The sequence below is a fragment of the Camelina sativa genome, chromosome 7 (genome assembly GCF_000633955.1).
Source record: "Camelina sativa cultivar DH55 chromosome 7, Cs, whole genome shotgun sequence".
NCBI classification, from domain to species: domain Eukaryota; kingdom Viridiplantae; phylum Streptophyta; class Magnoliopsida; order Brassicales; family Brassicaceae; genus Camelina; species Camelina sativa.
In genome coordinates, this window is record NC_025691.1 from 27,611,052 (window position 1) to 27,624,611 (window position 13,560).

A 13,560-nucleotide genomic window follows, 5' to 3' on the forward strand; every position below is an offset into this window, starting at 1 on the left:
GTCCCTCAGCAACAATCCGCTTCTTTCCGCTAATATCCATCAGCTTACACTTCTGATTTTCCTTCATACCTCCACCTATGTTTTTCCTCTGACATGTTTACAATATAAACCATTTAATAAAGAGAGAATATTAACTATAATAAATTCATAACATGTGTTGTTATTTACCGGAGATCTCCGAAGAGGGGACTGTGAAGTTAGTTCAATTTCAGTTGCAGGAGATTTTGAACCTTTTGTTAGAGACTTCTCTCCTGATTTAGGATCTGCTGCAGATGATTTCTCCTTTGATGTTGCTGCAGATTTTTGACCTGATGCTGTAGACTTCGTCTTTGTTGCTGTAGATTTTTGACATGTTGTTGTAGTTGTATCAATATGGGACTTATCACCTGTTTCTATAGAACTGCTGATGCTGATTTTTCTCCTCATTGATCAATTGATGCAGATTTACGAACTGGAGCTTTCTGACATGTTCCATCTGTGTTGGTGTTTTCAAATACAACTTTGCAACAAGGCCATGCAACAAAAGACAGTAAACAGTCCTCAAGGTATGTCACTTCCATCGGAGCCCTCCATATAAATGTCTCGGACTGATGCACCTCATCAACAAATACTTTAACAGCCTTTGGTCCAATTGGAAGTCCATTCACCAATGCCTTTGGATCTTTTGATAGCCAACGTACTTCAGCAACAACTACATCATCATTCGACAAGTCGAGTAGTTTGCATTTGTTCAATGAATCTTTCCTTGTACCCTGTCAAACACATTGTGACAATAACCTAAGTATGTTAACTGATACTAATCATGTCATGACAAAGTAAAAAAAACCTTTACCAGTGTTGCAATATCATCTTGTTGTAGCTCCTGTTCTAGATTAACACACTTTTTGGCAGGCCAGGCAATCATATGCCCAACATCGTTCTCAATTGTGAAAATTTGATGAGCAGGTCTCCAAAGGGATGCTTCTGGTACAGTAGCAGTCTCAACAAGTACTTTAAGATCGTAAGGGCCTAATGGATTGTTATTCACCATATCCTTTGGATCACAAGAAATAATGCGTCCCTCAGCAACGTTTGTATAATCACCAGTCCAATCAATCAAGACACACTTAGGTTGTGATCCTTTGTTCACACTCTACAAAATAGTTAGTAGAATAAAAACATGTCATATTCTAAGTAATTATAAAGAAATATGTATACTTACTTATAAATTACAACACTTACTCTTGCTGCTGAGTTTTCACCAGTCTTAGTTTCTTGTCTCTGCAACATATATAAAAAGTTATTAATTCGAACATATAATAATATAGCAGTTAACAAAACAAAATTAAAGCCTCTAGCTAACTTGGTTCTTTAGTTTGTCAATCTCATCTCGTAGCTCATGGACTGTTTGCTGGAGATGTATTTGATTCTCTTGCATTTCAGTAATAATCTTATGCTTCATTTGGAAACAAGATAGTTTGGTTTTGTTCATGTTTCTACCCACTGCCCTCATTCGACCAGGATTATCAGGACCTAAAAGTTGGGTAAGAGCATCTCCTGGTCCATATGCTGTACATGATGGACTACCAGCAGACTTCATAAGTTCAGCTGCCTTTTTCTGCAAATCATAATTTACATATATTTATATGCTAATATGTAACAACAATCATAATAAAATAAAAACTACAACTGATTTAAAAATAAGTTAATTTATAGATTTAAAAACAACTCACAATCTTTTCAGCAGCAGTAGTATTCACTAGTGTCCCATCCTTTTTGGTACACGACTTCACCCACACATCTAACCTTGTCACTTCATATGGATCTGAACTATTTTGTTTCTATACCAAAAAACTGTATTTATCAGTTGAAAGAATATTAAAACTTATGAAAAGTAGCAACATAATTTTAGTATGCTTACCAACTCTTCAGTTAGTCTAGCAATTCCTTTGCGACTTGTAGTGTGAGGAATTTGTTTCTGCCTTCTTGCCTTGTAGCTATCGCTCACCACCTTACAAATTAAATGATTGTTAATATTGATATACTATCTCAGCAAAAACTTAACTGAAATTTAATACCTTAAATGCAACACTTGTTTTGAGCTTGACAAATTTACACCAATCAGCTGGTTCCACATTCTTAGGCCGCAGCTTCATCCTTTCTTGGTGATTCTCAGCTTCCCTAATAGCCTTAACCAATATTGATTTCGATGACCTCCATATACAATTCATCTGATGAAGCGCTGCAGTCTTTTGGTACTCCTCATCTAATTCAAACTTGGCCTGCAATCAAATAAAAGACAAAAGTAGATTAGATTTATAAACTGAAATCCATACATTATAACTTAATTAAATATCAATGTAAATAACCTATCACCTGGACAGATTTCCAGAGAACTGTCTTCAAATCTTCAGGGACTTTTGGCCAACGGGGAATTATGAACGGAACGTGTTCTCGTATCAATGCACCCATGTATGAGGCCATCTTAATTGATCCTTTACCGATTGGATCCCCCATGAGATTGTAGTCTACTCGTATCCTATCATTTGGATTCTTGGCGATGTCTTTCATCCTTGTTGGTCCTCGCTTTCTCTTACGCTTAGGTTGAACTTCTTCAGATAATTGAACCTCACCTTCAGGCTGTTCATCATCATTCAATCCTTTCTCAGCATTTGGATCATCTACCATCTGCTCATCTTCTATATGATGCTGGTCAGCTAAATGTTCTTCAGGTGGTGGGTTAATAGTACACACATATTATGCTTCATCATTGTCTTCCTGAGTTTTCTTATTATTCTTTGTTGCTATACCCTTCTTGTTAGTTCCCATTTTAATTCACCTGAAAAGACTTAAGACAATGTGTCAATAACAACCAAACAACTAAAAACAAACAATGAACAATCAGACATATATCAGACAAGCAAGAAAAACAAGAACTAAAATACACAATCTGCAAATAACCTGAATAAGAACAATGATCACCAAGGTAATACAAATAGAATTCAAACCAAACAGATTTATAAGAAAAAGAAAAAACCAACCTTTAGAAATATATAAAGTTATCATATATATAATTAGAATTCTCATAGCTAAACATAGCTTAAAAGAAAACACAAACCAATTAGTTTCAAACATACATCCCTTCACAATCCCTACTGGCTGTCTCAGCTTCATCTAAATTAACTTCCATATCAACAGTTGATGGCAACGACCCAATGTCTACAACTCCATCATCAAACTCATTACTGATGTATCTTCTTCAAGGACCTCTCATAACAACATACCAACTTGATGTCTCGTCTTCCCTTGAGTAGAACACTTGCTTTGCTTGCGAAGCTAAAATATATGGATCTCTTAAGAATGAGATCTGACTATGATTCAGGTTAACTAGTGTGAAACCATCATCTACCTTCACTCCATTACCCAATTACTGCCCATTACCCAATTACTGCCCATTAATCCAGCAGTATAATATCTGTTAATCTGTCGTAGTATGACACCATATCAACTACTTGTGAGGTGTCTTTCGCACTAGACCTACATATTGTTGTAGCCTCATACAAGATCCCATTATTCTGACTTTTCCTATCAACTGAACTAGTGTGAAACCGTTGCCCATTAACAATATATCATGTATACGACCGAGCTGAACTACGTGGACCATAAGCCAACCATTTAAGTGTTTCTTCATGTATATCTGAATCAAGCGGGATCTACCAAAAAAATAAAAAACAAATCAGACACATACAGTCAAAAACATAATATAAATGCAGAAAATTAAGATAAATTATAACTTGCCTTTTTTTTAGCCAATCCGCAAACTTTTCTGTATGCATCTTCCATAAATGTGATGCATCAGATCTACATCTCCCATTTGAGTCTTGAAGGTACTGAAGGTGCTCACTTGTACAAGTTTAATAATAAGAATTAATAATCATACAGATTTTAGAAAAAAGAAAAGGTATGACAAGTGAAATAGAAAAATAGAAACTTTCTCGACATAAGGATCAACAATAGCCACGTTTTGTATAACAGCAAGGTGCAATTTTCGTCTCTATTTCAGTAAGAGTAATTGAAGTGCTTGCAGATATTGGGCGACCCTCTAGTATAGAACTATTCTCATATTCAGTGTTTCTATCTAGTTTTTCCTCTACATTTGTAGTCTTCTTCAAAAATTCACTGCAAAAGTGAATGCATTCTTCAACGAGATATGACTCGGCCATACACCTCTCAGGTCTTGCCGGGTTTCTTACAAAATCTTTAAGAACCATCATATACCTGAAAAGTGTAAAAGTAGATTAGCAACAAGACATTGATTATCCCAAGACAGCTCAATACAAGAAAAGATAAACAATTACTGAAAAAAAGACAAGTTATACCTTTCAAATGGGTACATCCATCTAAAATGGACTGGTCCACCTAGCCGTGCTTCTCTTCCTAGATGTATTGTCAAATGCACCATTATATCAAAGAAACTTGGAGGAAAAAATATTTCAAACATGCAGAGCGTTTCAACGATCTCAGCTTCCATTACCAAAAGCTGCTCTCTATCGATTACTCGCTGACACAAGTGGTTGTAGAATTTGCATAAGCGTACAATTGCTATCCTAAGACCTTTTGGTAACAAACCTCTAAGTGCAATAGGAAGTAACTGTTGCATTAAAATGTGATAATCGTGTGATTTCAGACCGGTGATCTTACAGTCGTCTAATGATACGCCTTTCGATAAGTCTGAACAGTAGCCATCTAGTCCTTTGAAGTCAAAAATTCGCCTACAAAAGACTTTCTTCTCTGTCTTCGACAATGACCAAGGAGCTGCTGGAAGGTATGTTCTTTTTCCTTGTGTTTTAGGATGCAAATCCTTTCTAATACCCAGATATTCCAGATTACGTGCCTGAAGACCATCCTTTGATTTCCCATAATGTAGCAAAGTAGATACAATACTTGCAGCCATATTTCTCTCCACATGCATTACGTCTAAGTTATGCCTTACCGGAAGATCCTAACCAACACATACAAGAACAAAACGAAAAAAAATATGAAACTGAAATAATCACGATAGTAAATTATTAGCATACCTCCCAATAAGGTAGATTGAAAAAAAATAGATCTTTTCTTCCATCTAGATAACTCATCCTCGTCTACTTCTATTCCCTCATCTACTTCTATTCCCTCATCTTCATCCTCAGATGAATCAGTGGATAAATCCTCACTATCAGACATCATTCCAGTACAATCTGTACTTTTCCTCTTACGGACAGATTTTTTTCAGATTTCCAAAGTCATTCTTGAAATTTTTCAGGTTTTGAGAAATTTCCTGGCCACTTAATATCCTTCCCTTTCTCCCATGTTCAGCTTTACCATCAAACCACGACTTCTTTCCTCTGAAACTATGTGTTGGTGGCAAACCCTTTCTATGACTCATGTAGACATGTTTTCGGCTGAACTTAACCACATGTTGTTTGTATTTTTCCCACAGAAAGGACAGCCCATTTGACCCTTTACTTTGCATCCTGCAAGATTCCCATAGGCCGGGAAATCACTAATCGTCCAAAGCAACATTGAGTTACGTGTAAAAGTAGATTTGCTGAAGGCATTATATATCAACTCTCCATTGTTCTAGAGATGAATTAGATTCTCTATAAGAGGTTCTAAGTATACATCAATGCTATTACCAGGTTGTTGTGGTCCAGGAATCAGTAGCGTAAGCATGATGTTCTCCTTCTTCATACACAAATTGTAGTTTACTAGCAAAACAGGCCAGCAACTATACTTGATGTTCTTCATATTGAATGGATTAAATCCATCTGTGGAAAGTTCAAGCTGCATGTTTCTTTCTTCAGCTGCAAAAGAAGGATACTTGTCGTTCATATGATTCCAAGTAACTGAATCTACAGGGTGTCGAAGTTTTTCATCACTGCTCTTGTTAGTGAAATGACACCTTAAGTCCTTGGCCATTTTCTCTGATCTGAACATTTTCTTCAGCCTTGGTATAATCGGAAAGCATCTTAATAATTTCTGTGGAACACCTTTGTTTACTTCACCAGTTTGCATGTTAGTCTTCCACCTAGAAGTCTTGCATTTAGGACACTTATCAAGCGTCTTGTACTTTTTTCTGAATAGACAACAATCATTGACGCATGCATGAATCTTCTGGTAACCCATGTCAAATGATTTCAGAAATTTTTTCACCTCGTACAGTGATGTGTGTAGCACATTATCCTTTGGTAACATCTTCGACAATGTTTCTAGCAGGTCACTGAAGCTCTTATCAGACCAACCATTCTCTGACTTGATTCTGAATAGTGTTACTATAGCCGAAAGCTTACTATGGTTGACACAACTTGGATACAAGGGTGTTTCAGCATCTGCAAGTTTTGCAAGAAAATCATCTTCTTTCTTCTCTTCACCCTCTCCACTATCACCTAAGTCAGCCATATTACCAAACTCGTCAGCCATAAACTCATCAGCTGCTTCATATAACCTAAAAATCTCATCATTCCACTTGCTGAATCTGTTGTCACTGTCACCTTCAACCGCTGAATTCAATTCTTCATGATGATATCATACAGATTGTAGCTTATATGCCTCATCCATTCCCCTTATAACAAGGTGATCAACTACAACACTTTTTGAGTGACGATCTATATTACGACAGTCAATGCAAGGACATATAATCAAATCAACGTCTCCCAAAGATGCAGCCACATCTCTTACAAAATTTGAAGCCCCTCTCACATAAACAGGATCAGCTCTTCATTTAAGAATGAAGAGAAAAATAAATAAATAAAAAAATCCACAAACACCTTTTGAAAACTTTAACATCTATATATATAATTACATTTAATACCTGGAAAGATGCACCCAATCTTTGTCCAGCATTATATGTTCTAAGCTTAATTCAACCCTTTAGTATCCTTAATATCTTTAGTATCCTTAATATCATATCATAACAGAGTTAATGAAAAATCTTATAACAAAATAACTCCAGTAGAAAACTAAATCGCATGTATCAATATAGACAACAATTCAAAAAGATATACCAGATCAGTACACTATGTCAAACACATATCAGGCATTTTTTAAAACAATCACACCGAATAAAACAGAAACCAAAACAACACTACACCAATAGTTATTTTCAGCAACACTTTATACAAAAGACCATTCAAACACAAACTATCATAAATAAACCACAATAACAAGACAAACACATTCACAGTAATGCTATAAATGAATCAGAAATCAAATACACAACATAACAAGGTAAGACATTGTACCAACCTGTCGAATGATTTCAGCAAAATAGTAGAGTTGCTTCAGCTATCCAATATTGAAATCAGCAAGACTTGCAAAAAAAGAATATTTGAATTACTATATGATGAATAAATTAGGTTGGTTCGGCATTGCATTGTATCAAACAGGTCTAAGAATGAAATCATGAATGTAAATTATAACCTAGCAACTTAAATGCTACAGAAGCCTATGAATTAAATCTGTGATGCAGAGAAGACATTCAACAATGGATAAACATGAGTAAAATTAGCAGCTTGGCAGGCATACTTGCAAACACACTCTCAACCTACCAATGGATAATGTGAGACTAGTTGATAATGTGCTATATTTTAAACTTTCAATCAGAAGGGTGTGGAAGTTTAACATTCAACAAAAAAGACAGAAGAAAGAATCTACTAACCTGTCTTGTGAGTGGAGATAAAGAAAAGCTCACTCATCAACACTTGCAAAACATAAGTATAGAAAGAGTATAATATTTATGAGGAAATCAAACAAATAAACAGATTTGAAACAATCACGGTAAACAAATAATCATCAAAACATGTTCTTAAATTAGATACACAACCTATATGTAAAAATGGTGGAGAAGCTTTACTCGGATAGGCTAACTAAAACTCAGATCTTAAACTAATGTTCTTAAATCGGATACATAACCTAAAATTTTTGTTCTTTTATTTGTTATTAATTTTCACATACTACGCTTAAACAAAATCGCAAAGCCTTTCACATACTACGCTTAAACAAAATCGCAAAACCCTTATAATGAACAAATCAACAGTACACAGATTGAGCAAATGTCTTGCATGTCCAAAACAACTGTGAATTTATCCAATTTCTTGACGGAATCGAAACAAATAAACATATTTGAGCTTCAATCGAAACATATGGATGCAAAGAAAAGAGGAAAACTATGAAATCACATAGAATCATTGTTTACAGTCAAAGGAAAAGAACCCATAGTAAAAGAAAGAAAGAAAGAGTAAGAGGAAGCAAGACATGCCTTCGATTCAAGCTCAAATCCGAGATATGCGAAATTAGGGTCGGCGGCTAAAAGCTTGGTTGTCGCCGGTACTTTCAAGGGTGTTTCCGGCAAGTTCAATTCGTGTCTGGTGAAGCAATTTGAGGGTCTGAGAGAGTGATTTGTGGGTTTGATTTGGTGGGTCTCACGAAAGCTTCGAGAGAGTTGAGACTTAGGTTTTGTCGTGAAAGTGACTTTCCTTTTGGGAAAAAAGAGTAAAGTATAAAGTTTGTGAAATATTGGCTAATTGTTTGGCGGACTAAGTGACTTTAGTTTCCCGCTTAGTAAAAAAAATTTCACAGCGTTTTAAAAACGCTATGCTATAATAACACAATTACTAACTCATCTACGATAGCATTGCAGTAAATCGTGCTATAATGTAATGCTATCAATGCAAGTATTTCTTGTAGTGTGAGACGGGATGACCGCTCCACTAAGCAAACTTGTTTGATTACGCCTCCTTTTATGGACGCAGGAAAGGAAAGGTCCGATGACCAGGAATTTAGTGGCTAACCAGCTCGTGTGACGGAGGCAAGGAAAGGAACAGGATGGTGGCTTGGGTAGTTTTAAATTATGGCTTTTATTTCTTAGGATTGTATTGGTACCATGCATGATGTTAAGAATGATTTGATAAGGATAATTTGGATCTCTAAATTAATGAATGCGTATTTTTAAGTTATATCACCTGTTTTACATATCCATTGTTGCATATTGATGAACGAACGAGTAGAATTTACATAGGCCCTAAGAAATTTTTATTGGCCTGTACGGCCATGTACGGGATTTTAGGGTCGGGGTCTTACATATAGGGGCATCGGGAGCTTGTGTTTTCTACAACAACGATACAGACTCTATAAACCACTTGGTTTTTGCTTATGGTTTTGTCTCGCAGGTTTGAGAAGCTCTACCCAAAAACATTTATAAATCAAGATACTCCACAGAGTGGATTACTTAAACTATCTTTGATACATGGCAAGATCGACTAAAGGACTTCATAGCTAGTTATAGTTTTGAAGCCTTGGTCTACACGTACGGTTTGGCGTGAAAATAAATGGTTGAAGGCATGGAGAAGCTCTGAATCCAGCTTTTTCTCTTGATAAAATGGATTTTAAACAGGTTCTGAATCGCCTATTATTGATACAAGGCATGGGTGAGAGACGCTACGACAAAGGCCTCCTCCTTTGGTTTTGAGTCATGAGTGTAGTTTTAAACTCATAGCATTTCAAAAAACTTTCAGCTAAACGTTGCACTAGTTGTACAAACCATTTTTTTTTACTCTAATTCAACATTATATTCAAAAACATACAATTTACATATCATTCCTTTTAATATACTTATTCAAAAGTTAGAAATAAAAGCTTATTAACATATTTTATTTAAGTCATTATAATGTTAAAAGGCAAGGAATGAAATATATTCCATTTTTCTGTTATTGTATTCTAATCACTTCTTTTTTATTCGTTACTAGATTCATACACCAACATATTGATAGAAGTCTGTTACTAGTCAGTAGTCTCCGGAGACGATTGCATCGTCGTGAAGAGCGGCTGGGATCAGTATGGTATCAAAGTCGGCATGCCAACGCAGCAACTGTCAACGGCACACCACAGCATATGTTTTGGTCAAAACGATTGACAACGAAATTAATGAACGTATCTCATCACTGAAACACTGGGAGACGTCGAAGCTTGGCACCCATATAAAGAGAACTCCCAGCTCTGTTTATCCATCAGTTTTGGTTTCGTTTTGCAGTTTTTGTTTTTCCTGTTTTTAAAAACCTTCAACCTCGAGTGTTACGTACTGAACGATCTGTACGTTCTCACTATATCCAAATTCCACAATTCAAAAAAAAAAAAAAAAAAAAAAACGNGGAACGTAGAGAAGTGAGACATGTACACATAGTCATTGTATGAGTACTTTCATGGAAAGAAAAAAATTATTTTCATCAAAAGGAAATTTATTACCATATTACAACAGACATCTAATGGTTTAACAAATTTTCTAGTCTTGTTTTAGGATCGCTGCAAGGGTACTTGCATTGGCACAGACTAATTTCATTATGGGTGTCACAAATTCCATGTCCACCATTGTAACTTTTTGCGCATTTTGCATCACAACATCGGTCATTACAACTTTCACCGCAATTGCCAAGCCCAATCCTGCAAAACTTTGGACACTCGTAACTGCAAGTGCACAACGACATTCCAACCGGACCGTCACATCTGCTTATACCCGATGGCCCGTGTTTGGCCTTACATCTTTGGTCACAATCGTTGCAGTGGCCTAGGTTGTCGACGCAGATACTTGCTCTGGTCTGTTCAACAACTACAGCAATGTATATCTTTTTTATTTCACTTAAAAAAAAGAATATGTATACCTTATATCATATACCTAATTTACTCGTAAATTTTGTCGATATATATTTAATTAAGCATAATAAGTATTGTAAGAATAATCATTTAACAAAAAAAAAATCTCATAATAAAATCTTTTTATTTTTCATCCGATGTCATGACAACGTTAATTCATCTACGGTGTAATAAAAATGTCAATAAGAGATTTTTTTTTTTTTTTTCACTTTTCCATATAGTCTTTATTTAGCAATAGAAGATTTTAATTTTTGTGCACTTCTAATTTTAAAAGAATATATCAAAAATACTCATATTTCTATGTCACTTTCCAAAAATACTCTTTCATGCTGTTCATTTTCAAAATTAATCCATTAACCCTTTTTAATATATATAATAACTAAATTATAAACCTTAAACCCCCAAATAATAAATCTTACCCCTTAAAACTATACTCTAAATGTAAAATAGAGAATCCAAACCTTAAAAAAAATTCTATAAATTTATTTCACATATTGTAATTATGAAAAAAAGACAAAAATGAAAATATTAAAAATATATATTTTTGAAAGGAATATCTCAAAAGTTGTATTTTTAACAAATTCTCTAAAATTTATAATACCCGAGGCAAATATGATGAGTACGACAAGGGATACAAGTGAAGGTGTCATCATCTTCATGCTTTCACGTTTTCTACTTTTCTTCTAAACTTCTCTTTAAGATAATTGTTGTAAAGAGATAATTGTTGTTATGTTATTGTGGCATTTGGTTAATCTATTTAAAAGCAAGCCGAGGACTCACAAGAACCAGCCTTTTAATGTGTTTTCAACTTATCATGATCTTTTTCCTTTTTTTTTTTTTGGGAAAAAGATCTTTTTCCATATACACTGATTTTTGGCTAAAATTGTTATGGCCAAGAAAGTTCCTTGAGTTATAAAATCATATTTTCTACTAAAAATTTGTAATATAATAGAGTATTATATGATTTCCTGAACCAATAAAACCCTTAGAATCAATCTATAAAAGCTATCATATTTCAAAATTAAGAAGAAAATTCCCATAGTAAATTTTTGCAAGGTTTTCTAAACGATTTCATCATTAAAGACATCTAAATAAATAAAAAAAACCTTCAATGATAATGTTATTAAATAGAGATAATTCTAGTATGGTTCACATTATCATCCCTTGCCTTTTTAAATATGCAGAAATAGAAAATATTAGGTTGTTAACATATTTTATGTAAGTCCTTAGAATATATTTAATGAGTAACAGTTCTATATTTTTAAAAATTAAAGACATAAAAATAATAAATCTATGATTGAAAAAAAAATAACAAATAATGTAATATCTCTTGTTTAAAAAAAAAGTTAGTTAAACAAAGGAAAATTAATTAAATTATTGCAAACTAGGAAATGCTAAATTATTTTTCAAAAATAAAGAATAATCATTTCAATTAAATTTATGTTTTCTTGTTTATGTTTTATAAATTTTAATAATTAAATTGTATGTTAACAATTAAGGTGAATACACATGTATCAATATTTGCCATGTGACAAGCAAGCTATAGGAAAAGTTTACTATCTTTCATGCGTACTAGACTACTAGGTGATATATGCAGTTCTCGTACTCTGCTTAATCTTTAGTTCTTTTGGACTTCACTGAGGTGCCCCTACTTATATACAGTGGTTTTTAAGGAGCCAAAAACTCATGTATCAAGAAGTATGATATTTCAGTTTTTACTGTTAGGAAGAGTCTTGTAAGAAAAAACTATAGTTCTGAATCTTATTAGACCGTACCCAAAAGGCATCAATGCAAAAAAATGTAAGCTAAGTTTGATTTTGATATGGCAGTGTAGACTTTATTCCTATTGTATAGCCACCGATAGAAATTGGAAAACGAACATATTACTCACTCATATCCAGCTCATACACTGAAGTAGATTCTAATCTTCGTAGAGTCTTTTGAGCTAAATGGTTATATTCCAAAGCTTCTAGCTAGCTCTTTATTCAGTATGTTAACAATTTAGTATGGTTCCATCACCTATAATGTTTCTGGTCCAACTGGTCGAAAATATTAACTAATTTTTCCCTTATTGGTTTAATTGAGACCACCCTGAACAGCATATTATGTTAAGCCTTCCAAACCCTAAAGGCGTTGACTTTCTTCTAGAGAAGACTCAACAACCAAGAATACAGAGGTAAAACAAGTGTTTGTTTGTAAGAAGAGGAAGATTTGCAAATAAGGCATAAATAAAACAGAGGACACTTGCAAGTTTGTTTACCCAGTTCACTCCCTCAAGGGTAGCTACGTCTGGGCCAAGACGCACCTCGGAATCCAGTAGATATCAGATGGTGTTTACAAAATAATAAGTTACAAGTGATCCGTCTAATACACTTCACTAATACTTATACTCACTCTGTACTACTTCATGTATCACTCAGAGAACAGCAATGACAAGCTTCGACTAACTCACCCATGATACTTGAAACATTATTACACTTACGCAACATCAATTGTGCGTCATCATCATCTATCACAACATCTTTCCAAGAACTATCTCCCACTAATAAGAATACACTGAAGAGAGGAAATATATGATAACTAAACAAATACTTTCAAATTTCCTAACGTTTTCCTTCACATAACCTATATAACTAATATGAATTGTCTTCATTTTACTTAAAAAATAGTGTTAAAATACCTAACAAGAATAAAATGAAGAGAATTTTATCAATTCTGCCATTAACAGTAGCAAATATTTTGGTCAATGCCATTTTCCCCCACTTCTTTTCCGGTCTGCCACAACTCTATAATCAAAAGAGACTATTATATCATTTTTCTTTAAAACCCTAAAACTAATTATTTTCTTTATTTTTTAGAATTAACATAAATGATCTGCAAAACATAAATTCTCTCTTT